The sequence below is a fragment of the Ursus maritimus genome, unplaced genomic scaffold (assembly GCF_017311325.1).
Source record: "Ursus maritimus isolate PB19 unplaced genomic scaffold, ASM1731132v1 scaffold_8, whole genome shotgun sequence".
In the NCBI taxonomy this organism is placed as follows: Eukaryota; Metazoa; Chordata; class Mammalia; order Carnivora; family Ursidae; genus Ursus; species Ursus maritimus.
This window is the reverse complement of record NW_024426996.1, coordinates 52,857,922-52,869,664: the sequence shown is the minus strand read 5'-3', so window position 1 is coordinate 52,869,664 and position 11,743 is coordinate 52,857,922. Positions and strand designations below refer to the sequence as shown.

At 38.2% G+C, this 11,743-nt stretch overlaps 1 pseudogene; it reads left to right on the top strand.

Annotated features, from left to right (window-relative positions):
• The first annotated feature begins 9,418 nt into the window (after positions 1-9,418).
• Positions 9,419-10,150, top strand: LOC103672651 (annotated as a pseudogene).
• The last annotated feature ends 1,593 nt before the right edge of the window (positions 10,151-11,743 follow it).

The following is an 11,743-nucleotide window of genomic DNA, read 5'->3' as shown; positions in this document are numbered from 1 at the left end:
GCTACACACTCACATTGCAAGGATGTAAGTATAGGAATAAATGGAGAACTTGGGACATTTTGCACTTTACCCTACCAAGTGAAGCATACTCTGGGAGAAGTGCCTGAAGAGTTTGTCCTATATCTTTTGAAATTTTGTCAATTCAGAGCCTGGCATATGACTTATAGATGACAAGACTAAAATCAAGTCTACAGGAAGAGAAAGAGAGAGGGCCATAGAGGAAGAAAGCTGTCTTATCATACGTGTGGGAGAAATACTCGTGTTTCCTGAGGGATTTGTGTAAACCCTGCAGAGTTAGGCTGAGTCACCTTAAAGTGTCTCTATCCAAAAGACCTCCTTCAGGCAAGTCTGTTGTGGACAAGATTGCTGGAAAATAGGAACAGAGGGGAAAATATAAGTAGCCAGATAGCAGAGGTTTTGGCCCCACTGGAAAACTATAGTTGGCGAAACCTAATACTTGGATCTTGAAAGAGTAACAACCAAATGAATAAAAATCCCCAATATAGAATATGAGCCTTGATATCTGTCACCCACAGAGCGCAGCACACCAGATCACATTTCTGGCAGCTAAGTAACATTTTTCTGACTCTTCTGTATCTTTTGTCCCTTAGCTTCAATGCTTGAGGATCTGAGGCAGCGAAATGATTGAGGATGAGGAATAGAATACATGAGCAAAGGTAAGTATTGAAGAAACCAGCAACATCAGTGAGCAGCTATGTGACACTTTGCATCCGGAATATGACCATTTCTTCCCACCTCTCCCACCACTGCCCAGGTCCAGGCCTCCATGAACAGTTATGGATTATTGCACGAACCTCCTCCCTGCCTGTATCCTTGCCCACTACTGTCTATTCTCAACAAAACCAAGGTGACTCTTTTTGAAATTAAGTCAAATCGTGTATTCCTCTTCTCAGACCTCCTTTCTTTTACATTGAAAATCTAAACCAAACAATGATCTACTGGCCTGAAATGGACATGAGAGTGTGCTGTTCAGATCTTCCTTCAAAAAATAAGTGGACACCAGGTGCTCAGAGGACAGTTAGCTGATGGCTTCTAGTTGTAGCATTCTACTGTCTACTGCAGCACTTGTGGACACAGCATAGAGAGGGTCCTAGACCCAGCTATTCCTGCCAGTGCAAGACTCTTCTAGGAAATCTTTGCTTTGAACCATTGGTTTGGCTGAGACTATATCAAATATGAATCACAGTTAAGATAGTCCCTGCCCAATTCTCTTTTTTCCTCTTGTCTTCCACAGATAACAAAAATAGAAAACAAAAACCAAAAAGACTACAGAGTCAAAAGATTTGGATTCAAATCCTGTCAGAGATGACTGGTTGGGTGACCTAAACTGAATCACCTCCTCTCTGACAGTCAGATTTCACATCTGTAAAATGGGGATATTCACATTTAATTCACAGGGGTTTTGTGTGACCCTGATTTACTCCAAGTAGGTAAATGTAAAAGTGACCTGGAAGCTATAAAAATTGCTATGTGGTTATAATTGGAACCCAGAAAGAAGTACTGATCTTTCCATGATCATTCCCTGACAAACATTTTGTCTAATTCAAATCCAGAGCATGACAATTCATTAAAAATTCCAATCAGTATATAGGAAAGAAAAAGGGATAGAAATAGAAATAGTCTCCCTTATTGGAAATCTGTTTTCCTATTATATCACCCTTCCCATTCCTTGCAAGTGACCCCTATCTGTCTTAAAGATGAAAATGGAAAATGAAGGGAAAAAAATCTCATGCCCTTAGAAAGAATCAACTCAAAACCCTGTATCCTCATTCAAACAGAACTACCGAAGGGCACAAGATCTATATATTTTTTTCCAACAGGAAAAGAATCTAAAGACAAATTGATTAGTGATGTGTTATTTGGAAGACAATAAGGAAAATGAGTTTCCCCAAACACACAACTGATCACCACTATTTACAAGATGTTTTAATTAAAGGTAAACTCCAAATTAAGGTAGAACCTGTATGGGTTAAGCCAATGATAATCATTTGAAGAGGAATAGACACTTTAATGAGTTTGAAGTGTAGCTATAACTCTTTTTTCTTACTCATACTTTGAAGATTGAATAGCTCTAAGTTGATGATAAAGTAGTATGAAAAAAGAACAAAGTAAAAAGAAATGACTACATTAGTTTGCAGCAATCTATTTTTGGCTCTTCTGTTACCTTAGTAATAATCTTGAAAGGTGTTTGAATCCTGTTCTTTGCCAAACACAATTTTCTACTCATTATAAAACAGATAGATTATTTCACACATGAATTCTTTTAATTGTTTGACATTTTACTAATATTCACATTCGGAAACCCAAGTCTAAATGATGAAATGGCAAAGAGATGGAAAGAAAAAAAGATCGTCGGTCAATGTCAGCTGATTCAGCTAGTCAGAGTCTATATGATTGACCGATTCTTTTCCTGAATTAACCAGTTGTTAATAGACACAACTAATATAAGTCTACATAAATAACCAATGTGATAAATTACCTGACTTATCTGGCACCAAGCCATTTTTAAACCAACAGATGATTCATCATTAACATTAACACAATAGTGGATAGGCCTAACAGCACATTTACCAGTCCTGGAAAACAACTGAATGTTTCAACCAAATTCTTTGAGCACATTATTTACAATAACTTATTTGAACAAAACAAATGATGTCAAGGACCCATGAGTATCAACCCTAATAAGGACAAATAACAGAAAGTCATGAATATTCAATATACTTTTAGGGGAGGTTTTATGAATATTTGTTCAATGATAGTCGTCAGTGTTTCTCCATAGAAGAACAGAATGTATATCCTTCAGTAGTTCTGCTTGCATGATCTTATGTAGTGTTTTGATTTGATTCATTTTCGTAGTCCTAAGAGCAAGTGAGGGAGATCCATTAGAGCATGCAGTAAAGTTCCCACCACTTCACTCTGAGATTTATCTCAAGTCCCACATCATCTAAAAGTCATTCCTATTCATTCCAGCCAATTGGAGACCTCCTACTACATAGTAGACCTGACTATCTACTTTTAGGATAAATGAATTGTGAAATAAATTGCCTGCCTCCAGAGGACATCTGTAACTTGGGCCTCAACTATGTGGCAGAGTAAAAGAACCAGAAACTTTGAAAGGGCATCTAAGTCTGCAGTGGAGAGAACAAGTTAAGGAAGATAGTCCAGAAGAAATGATAGTAGTGATATATAATCAAAAGTAAGGTGGGCGGCAGAAGGTGGGTATCAAGGTGGAGGGCATGGATGGAAGGAGGGAGGTGATTTACTTTGTGTGCTACCCTATTCTTGATTTACAGCTCCCCCTTCTCTGGATTTCTGCTGTTTCCCTTAAATTAACACAAATGGTTGTCGCTTCCCAGTGTTATAAAACTGTTCCATGTTCTTTCCCAAACCATATTGTCAATTCTTTATTTCTCCATCACTCTTACCCAGTGCCCAGCATGGAGCTGTGTACAGAAAATGTTCTCAATAATCAATGTGTTAAATGAAAATGGAAATTTCGGAATAGGAATTTTTTAAAGATCTTACAATATCACCTTCAAATGACCGCTATGAAGATACATTGAATCTCTCTCTTTACACAGATTTATCCCAGTAGGTATTTGACTGAGTTCTCCATTTCCCTTCCTTTCCTGTGGTCACTACAGCATGAGGATTTTGTGGATACTGACAGAATTGAGTCCATGAGGCTAATTTCCTAAATAAAGTTTAGCAGAAGGCAGTGTTAAACTGCCTTGCTGCCTCCTCACAAAGGGAAAAGGCAACATGGCTTGGAGATGAAACTGACCATTTTTCACCCCAAAATTGTTCTATCATTCCATGTTGAATGCAGTAATTCCATTTTATGAAAAGTTATTTATAGAAGAGAAAAGGTGCTGCCGAGGTATGCTAGCATCGATCTTTTTTTTTTTTTTTTCTGGCATAAATACTGAAACTGGAAAAGTAGATTAAAAAAATATAGGCACTCTTCAGATTTGATTTCTGGCTTTTAAAAAAAAAAATCTCTGTCTGACTTTCAGCCTTTTTCAAAGCAATTACAGTAATAAAATAATGTGCTTACTAAGAATGTATCCTTTAAAAAACAGGTGTTTTTATAATTTGAAGAAGGAAAAGATTTTAAACAGAGAATCCAGTGCATAAGATTTTAAATTAGAACAAACATTTAAAAAGAGAGGTGGCCACATTAGCAGTTTTCAAAATTATGCCAAAGCATGAAAGCATGTTGTAGTTCTAAAGAGACAGGAATCACGGACTTCAGCGGCATGCAAATCGGCTTACCATTAAGATATTGCCGTAAATAACATTCATTTCTCTGAAACTCATAATTAGGCCAAGTATACCATTATAATTCACCTTGAGGTTGGTTAAGAAAGTACAACTTTAGAGAAAAAATTAACATAGGAAGCTACTCTTAGAACTAAAAATGGAAGAAAAATCCCTTACATTTATCTTGAAAATAAATGTAGCCACCTGCTATGAGAAATTCTCCTTTTCCAGGCAGTCTCCTCAGGGCCAGATTTATCATTGGTAAAACCAGGTCACTTTTAGCTTTTCAGAATTTTAAACTTCTAAGAGTAACGAATCTATGCCCTTTCTCACAATATGACTTTGTATTAACCCAGACTTGGTTAATAATGAAGGGAAAGAAGCACAAGGGGAGTCCCTCCCTTTCCTTTCTCTTTCTTTGCTTCCTTGCTCTGGAGCTCTGCCAACATGTGCTTGGTGACTCTTCTTGGACCAGCAGCCTCAGAACCTGTTCTCTACTTATGTGAATGGGGAAGGCCACGTTGGCAGAGCAGACTGAATCTACTTCCTGAGCAGTTGTCATGACTGCATATGACAGGAGTGCCTTACTCACCAATCACGAAGAAGCTGGAACAGAGCACTAAGGGATAATAGAGCTGCTTTGAGAAGACCATCCATCCATACCCAGGTGTTACTTAAAACGGAATTGATCTCTATGTGTAAGCCATGGTAACCCAGGCCACTGATACAGTGAGATCCAGTGACTAGACCAGGAACTTTTTCTTCCTTGGCAGAAGAGTTAGAAAGGTAGGTGAGTAGAGGGGTAGGGGCTTCTCAACAGACTGAGACAGAAAAGCAGGACAAACAGGTACGTTTCCTACCTAATATTCAAATGTTAGTTTAATTCAGCATTTCCCAATATGTGTTCCACATATAATAGATATATTTCTGATAATATTAATCCATGGATTCTTAAAATTTCACTTTAATTGTGATACTCAGTGATTCTTAGTATGTTAAATCGATGGTTTTCAAGATTTCAGGAGAAGGATCAATATTAGATAGAACAAAAAAAGCCATTGGTCATTTTTGACTCTCAATTTAGATAGTTTGCTGTCATTATTGCTATTGTTTTTCCAAAGCAAGACAACAGTCTTGAGATCTAGGTCAGGCCAACCTGTTACAGAAGTTTACTATAAAAAGTGGTTAGAGAGAATTTCAAATGGGAAGTTGCATCCTTTACAAACAGAAACAGTAAGCTTTGGGCAGAAAAAGGGATAGAAGTAATGTCAATAGATAATTTGATTGAGTAGCTCCCTGTGCCAGGTATTTTTCAAGTACTTAATACACACTATCTATTCAACCTTTACACCAACTTTCTGGTATTATCTTCTTTCTACAGATATGGAAATGTGGAACCTAAGAGGGTTTAAGTAACTTGTCCAAGTTGACACAGCTTTAAGTGGTAGAGAGCAGATTCAAATTCAAGAATGCTAGGTCCAGAGCTGATGCTTTTGAAACTACATTCTATGGCCTCTGTTATTCTACAAGGAGTTCAATTTTCTTCACTTTAAACAATCTCATCTCTGCAGGGTCAAGAGGTAGGAAATGGTGTGGGGTGGGATGGGGGAGGGGGATACGGAGAGGTCGCAGACAATCTAAGAAGAAGCTGCCAAAAGCTGCTGAGGTCACACATGTGGTTTCATGTTTGGAAATCTGGAAGAAGATCACCTGAAATAAGTGCCCGTGTGCATTCATGGGCAGCCACAGTGTTGTGTGAATGATGTCCTTGATATTTAGGCATAGAGAGGGCTTGTGTTATGCTTCTCTGTGGTGAGAAATCAGTCCAGGAATTCCTGCATGTGCTGGAGGGGGAAGAGAAGGCCAGCTGAGTTGAGAATTCAGAAGAAAGACATAAGACTGTTCTGACATGAGGGTTGGGGAACCAAATCTGGCTGAGACCCAGAGATCTGCAATGTCAGTGAAAACCAAAGTGAAGCCAAATCATTAAGGATTTTGGCCATGCAACTGGACAGACTATGGGCACACCAGTGCACATGCCAATAGTAAATTCCAGCAGACAATTCAGTGGACAAGCTTCAAATAAGGCAGTCAAGACCACTGCTCAAGACCACTTAATGGGTCTGAGGCCACAGTCCCCATACTTAGGCATGATGAGCAACAGTAAATTCCCACTTGATTCCAGGTTCATCTAGGATTGCAACTAGAGCCAAGAAGAGTCTCTGAGCTTCTGAGTATTTACCAAAAAGAGTCTATGTTTTCCAGAAATTCCTTTGAACTAGAAAGGTCCATGGTATAGCAAATTGGCACTTTTAAATTGGTTTCTCATCCTTACCCCATCACACCCCACTATCCAGGAAAGCACAGAGATTATGGTGGTGATTAGAACAGTTCTTTAAAAAAAAAAAAGAAAGAAAAGAAAAGAAAATTGAGAAACTTTTTGTACATCCCAATTTATAGAGTGTTCAATTGCAAGCAGCAGTTACACAGAACACAAGTTCTATGTGAGGTTAATATAGTATTCAAAAATATTTCCTTACTATATAAGATTGGGAATATGACTTTAAAAATTAAACAGGTTTCTGTGGTGCATAAATTCTCAGAAACCTGAATTAGGGTCATTAGCATTGGGAGTCTATGAGAGCAGATTATATATGCCAAGTTTTGAAATGTACTATTTCTAAACGTTTTTGCATGTTCAATTTTCCATGTTAAATTTTCCATTTAATATAATTAGTATTTGATAAAACACTCTTTGGAAAAGAATGGTTTGGCTCAATATAAGGATCTCTGCAATTATTAAACATAAAGTCAGATCAGATCCAGGATATGTATAGTTGTTCACACATACACACACACACACACAGAAGGAGACAGAGAATACAAGAAAGAGAGATCTATATCTCTTCGGATGTATTATAAAATTATTTACTAACATTTTAGCAAAAATTACCAGAGCTGGCAATCTTATTCCACTTAAATCTGCATTATATATTCATTTTGTGCTAGGGAGTAAGATAGTGAGATTGTATTTTCCGCTTGATAAATTGTCTCATGCATGACATCTGAGGACTATTGGCAATAGTAAGATGGTCTAAATTCTGTGTTAACGTTAGTTGAGAAAAGCTAAGTAAGTTTTCCTCCCTGCCTGTTCAAGCTCAATGTTCACTTTAGCACAGAGAATCAGAGGCTGTGGTATTCTTTTCCCAGTGTAGACAATCACTTATTAATTTGTACTAAAGTTCTGTCTGAGTAAAATATTTTCTAGAAATATGTAGAAGAACAAAGTAGGAGCTATTCCCAAAACCCACATATTTTGATTCTTTGTTTTTTAATCTGCATTAATTGCACCTGAAAAACTTTAAGTTATATAAAATAATGAACATTTTGCTTTCTTGGACTCCTCTTTGAAGACTTTTGAGGTTGTTCCATTTTACCTAATCATCAGGGATATCACTTCTAACTCTCAAGACAGGTGCTGTAACACAATAGGTAAAAAAATCTACAGCACATTATAATCAGTTATTCTGAAATGATCCTAATGTTGTACCAACACAAATAAGCTGTTTAAATTCATGTTTTAGCAGCATCTGTTGCTGGAAGATTTAATACCTGATTGTCAGATCAGGATTTCTAAAATCTTTCATCCAGAAAATACTAGAAGCATAGTTTAGTTAAAACTGGTGACAGATAAATCTTTATCTTTAGAGTCCAGGTTTAATTTGGGGAAGTCATCATTTTTTCTCCCCTTTGTTAGCTTGTCTCTTAAATGAAGCAGAAGCACATTCTGGTTACTTTCAGTCCGGGAGAGATATTAAAAGTAAAGATGGAGAAGCAAGGAAATTCACACACCCTAGAAACAATATTACTGCTGAGGGGAATTAGCAGTTTCCCCAGGTGTCCAAGAACAGCTGTGGTGTCCTTGTTGAAGAACGTGACTATTAAAGATGCATGACTATGCCTCCCGATTCTAATGCTTATCCAGTACATCTGTTAGCATATGCATCACTCCCAACCACTGGAGCTCTTTCTGTCTCACAGTCATGCCTCCAAAACAGAGGATTAGATTAGGTCAGAGGGACTCTGACAGTTGGGCAGCCTTCCCATATTAGGCCATGTCATAATTTTTGTGAGCCTATGACTGTTCATATGGCTGCTCATGGGCACGAATCCACTCCTGCTTTAAGCAACCACTATCAGGAAGGGAGGGTCACATCGTTAGCTTTCCTTGGAAGTATAGGAGTTGCAGGCATTGTGAACCTAGTAAGTCCCCTTTCAATGCCTCTCAAGAACTATGCCACAGTTTCATGGTTGCCAGCAGAATATAAGAGATTCCTGGGTCAGAGACATGGACAGTTTATTATTTACAGTACTAGCAGTAACCACAGCATCATCATTTTGTACCGCTTTGCCAAGCCACAATCCCCACAGGGCAACAGGAAGAGTGCAAAGTGATCCCTGCAGGAGAGGAATCTCAAGCTTAGGGAACCTGAATCACTTTAAACTGACTGTAAGCTTGTTTGAACTCCATAGGGAGACATGATCTTTATTATACTTGCTATGCTCTGAATGTATGTGCCCCCCCCCATTCATATGTCAAAATCCTAATGCCCAATATGATGGTATCAAGAGACGGGGAGATGGGGTCTCTGGGAGACACTTAAGTCATGAGGGTAGAGGCCATTATAAGAGACACCCCACAGAGACCCCTCACTCCTTCCACCATGTGAGGACACAATGAGAAGTCTGTGACATACAAGAAGGCCATCATCAGACCACAACAGCACCCTGATCTTAGACTTCAAGCCTCCAGAACTCTGTGAAATACATTTCTGTTGTTTATAAGACACCCTGTCTGTAGTATTTTGTTATAACAGCTTGAACAGACTAAAACAATGCTGGAAAGCAAACAAAGATGAACTTTGCTCCAGAGAGAAATAGTATCTCTGTCTTCCAAGGTTGCTCACTAGACAAACATCTCTGAAGGACAGTTCGGCAAAAAAGTCAAGCAGTGCCTTTGCTTGCAACACACACAGAAACATAAGAGAATTAGTTCTCTAGAAGACTCCAGTTCAAAAAATGCTAAGTATGATTTATATGAAGAGATATAATTAGCTCTTTTCCGGCTGGAACCATGGAGGGTGCAGAAGAGAAGAAAAAGAACGTTCCTGCTGTGCCAGAAACCCTTAAGAAGAAGCAAAGGAATTTCACAGAGGTAAAGATCAAGCGTCTGAGAAAGAAGTTTGCTCAAAAGGCAAGGAGGAAGCTTATCTGTGAAAAAGCTAAGCATTACCACAAGGAATATAGGCAGATGTACAGAACTGAGATTGGAATGGCAAGGATGGCAAGAAAAGCTGGCAACTTCTATGTACTTGCGGAACCCAAACTAGCATTTATCACCCGGATCAGAGGTGTCAAGGGTGTGAGCCCGAAGGTTCAGAAGGTGTTGCAGCTTCTTCGCCTTCGCCAGATTTTCAATGGCAACTTTGTTAAGCTCAACAAGACTTCAATTAACATGCTAAGGACCGTGGAACTATATACAGCATGGGGCTACTCAGACCTGAAGGCAGTGAATGAATTGATCTACAAGCATGGTTACGGCAAAATAATTAAGAAGCAGTTGCCCTGACAGATAATACATTGATTGCCTGCTCTCTTGGTAAATATCGCATCATCTGCATGGAGGATCTGATTCACGAGATCTATACTGTTGGAAAACATTTCCAAGAAGCAAACAATTTTTATGGCCCTTCAAATTATCTTCTCCACAAGGGGGAATGAAGAAAAAAACCATCCATTTTTTAAAGGGGGAGATGCTGGCAACAGGGAAGACCAGATCAATAGGCTTATTAGAAGGATGAACTAAAGTATCTACCATGATTATTTTTGTAATCTGGTCAGTAATAAATGACTACTCTCAAATGGAAAAAAAAGATACAATTAAACAAAATAATATTGCAAACATGAAATATTTGAGTTGCATGTGAAAACTGAAAACATCAAGTGTGAACTCCTCTCATCACTTATAGTCATGTCTCCCCATTCCAAGATCACTGTCAGATTCTGCCTTAAACTCATTGCTTCTTTCTTAGTGGCTTTATGATAAAACATTGAGAAAATTGACAGCTGTCTTTCAAACATCCAGGGTCTCCATAGACATAAAGCATTTCCTGCCCATCTTAGGACCATAATTTCTTCTTCTTTTTTTCAGAATACACAAAGAGATATGAACAAAATCTTTCCTGCTATCAAAAACAGAGAACTCACTACAAGATCCAATTGTCCCAACTATCAGCTACTATTTTCCTTCTAGGAAAGCCTGCTTTCATGGCTAACAATGGTATCTGAGGAAAAAAATTAATTAATTTCCGGAAAGTAGCAGAATATCATCAGGGTGCTGTTTTTGGTTTTTGGTTTTTGGGGTTTTTTTGTTTTGCTTTGTTTTTTGCATTGCTTTGATTTTTCTTACATAAACATGTATATCATATATTTCTGATTGCAAAACAGTAGTTGATTATGACAAAGATTCTATGCCTCTCAAATGCCTACTTTTCTCTATTTGCAATTATGTCAAACTAATTCAGACCATTAATATAACCATTCACAAGGATACATTACTTGACTGCTCCTATCTAGATATAGCCATGGGACTAAGGTCTGCCAAAATTGACAATGTTGTAAACAGATGTTTCGGAGGTAAATTGGGGAAGACTCCATGAAGGTTCAAGCTGATTCTTCACAGAGGTGTGCTCTTTTTGTCTTTTCCCTCTACTTCATCACTGCTTCTTGAAATTTGGATGCTATGGCTGGAGCTATAGCAGCCCCTGCTAAGGACTATGGACCAGGTTAGAAGCATCCTGAGTCCCTAAAGACTTTCTGAAACCATGATACCATCCTCCATACCCTCTCTCTCCAAATTTCTGTTACATGAGACCAAAACAAATAACAAACAAAGAAACAAACATCCCTCCTGTGTTTAAGCCATTATGATTTTTGCTTATTTGGGGGGATGAGGTAAGTTCTATTCTTTGCAGCCCTAAATAATTGCAAACTGTGTAGTGGTTTTTACAGAAAATTTGGTGAGTACATTTAAAAATACAAGAAAAGAGGGGCGCCTGGGTGGCATAGCGGTTAAGCGTCTGCCTTCCGCTCAGGGCGTGATCCCGGCGTTATGGGATCGAGCCCTACATCAGGCTCCTCCGCTATGAGCCTGCTTCTTCCTCTCCCACTCCCCCTGCTTGTGTTCCCTCTCTCACTGGCTGTCTCTATCTCTGTCAAATAAATAAAATCTTTAAAAAAAATAAAATAAAAAAATAAAAAATTAATAAAAATACAAGAAAAGAAAAAACATCTCGTATTTTTGTTTTAGTGGCAAAATTTACCCAGATTATCAACATGGTACAGATAGTGAATCTAAACCACCTCTAGTATGAGAAAACAAGCATTTGGTATTTAGAAT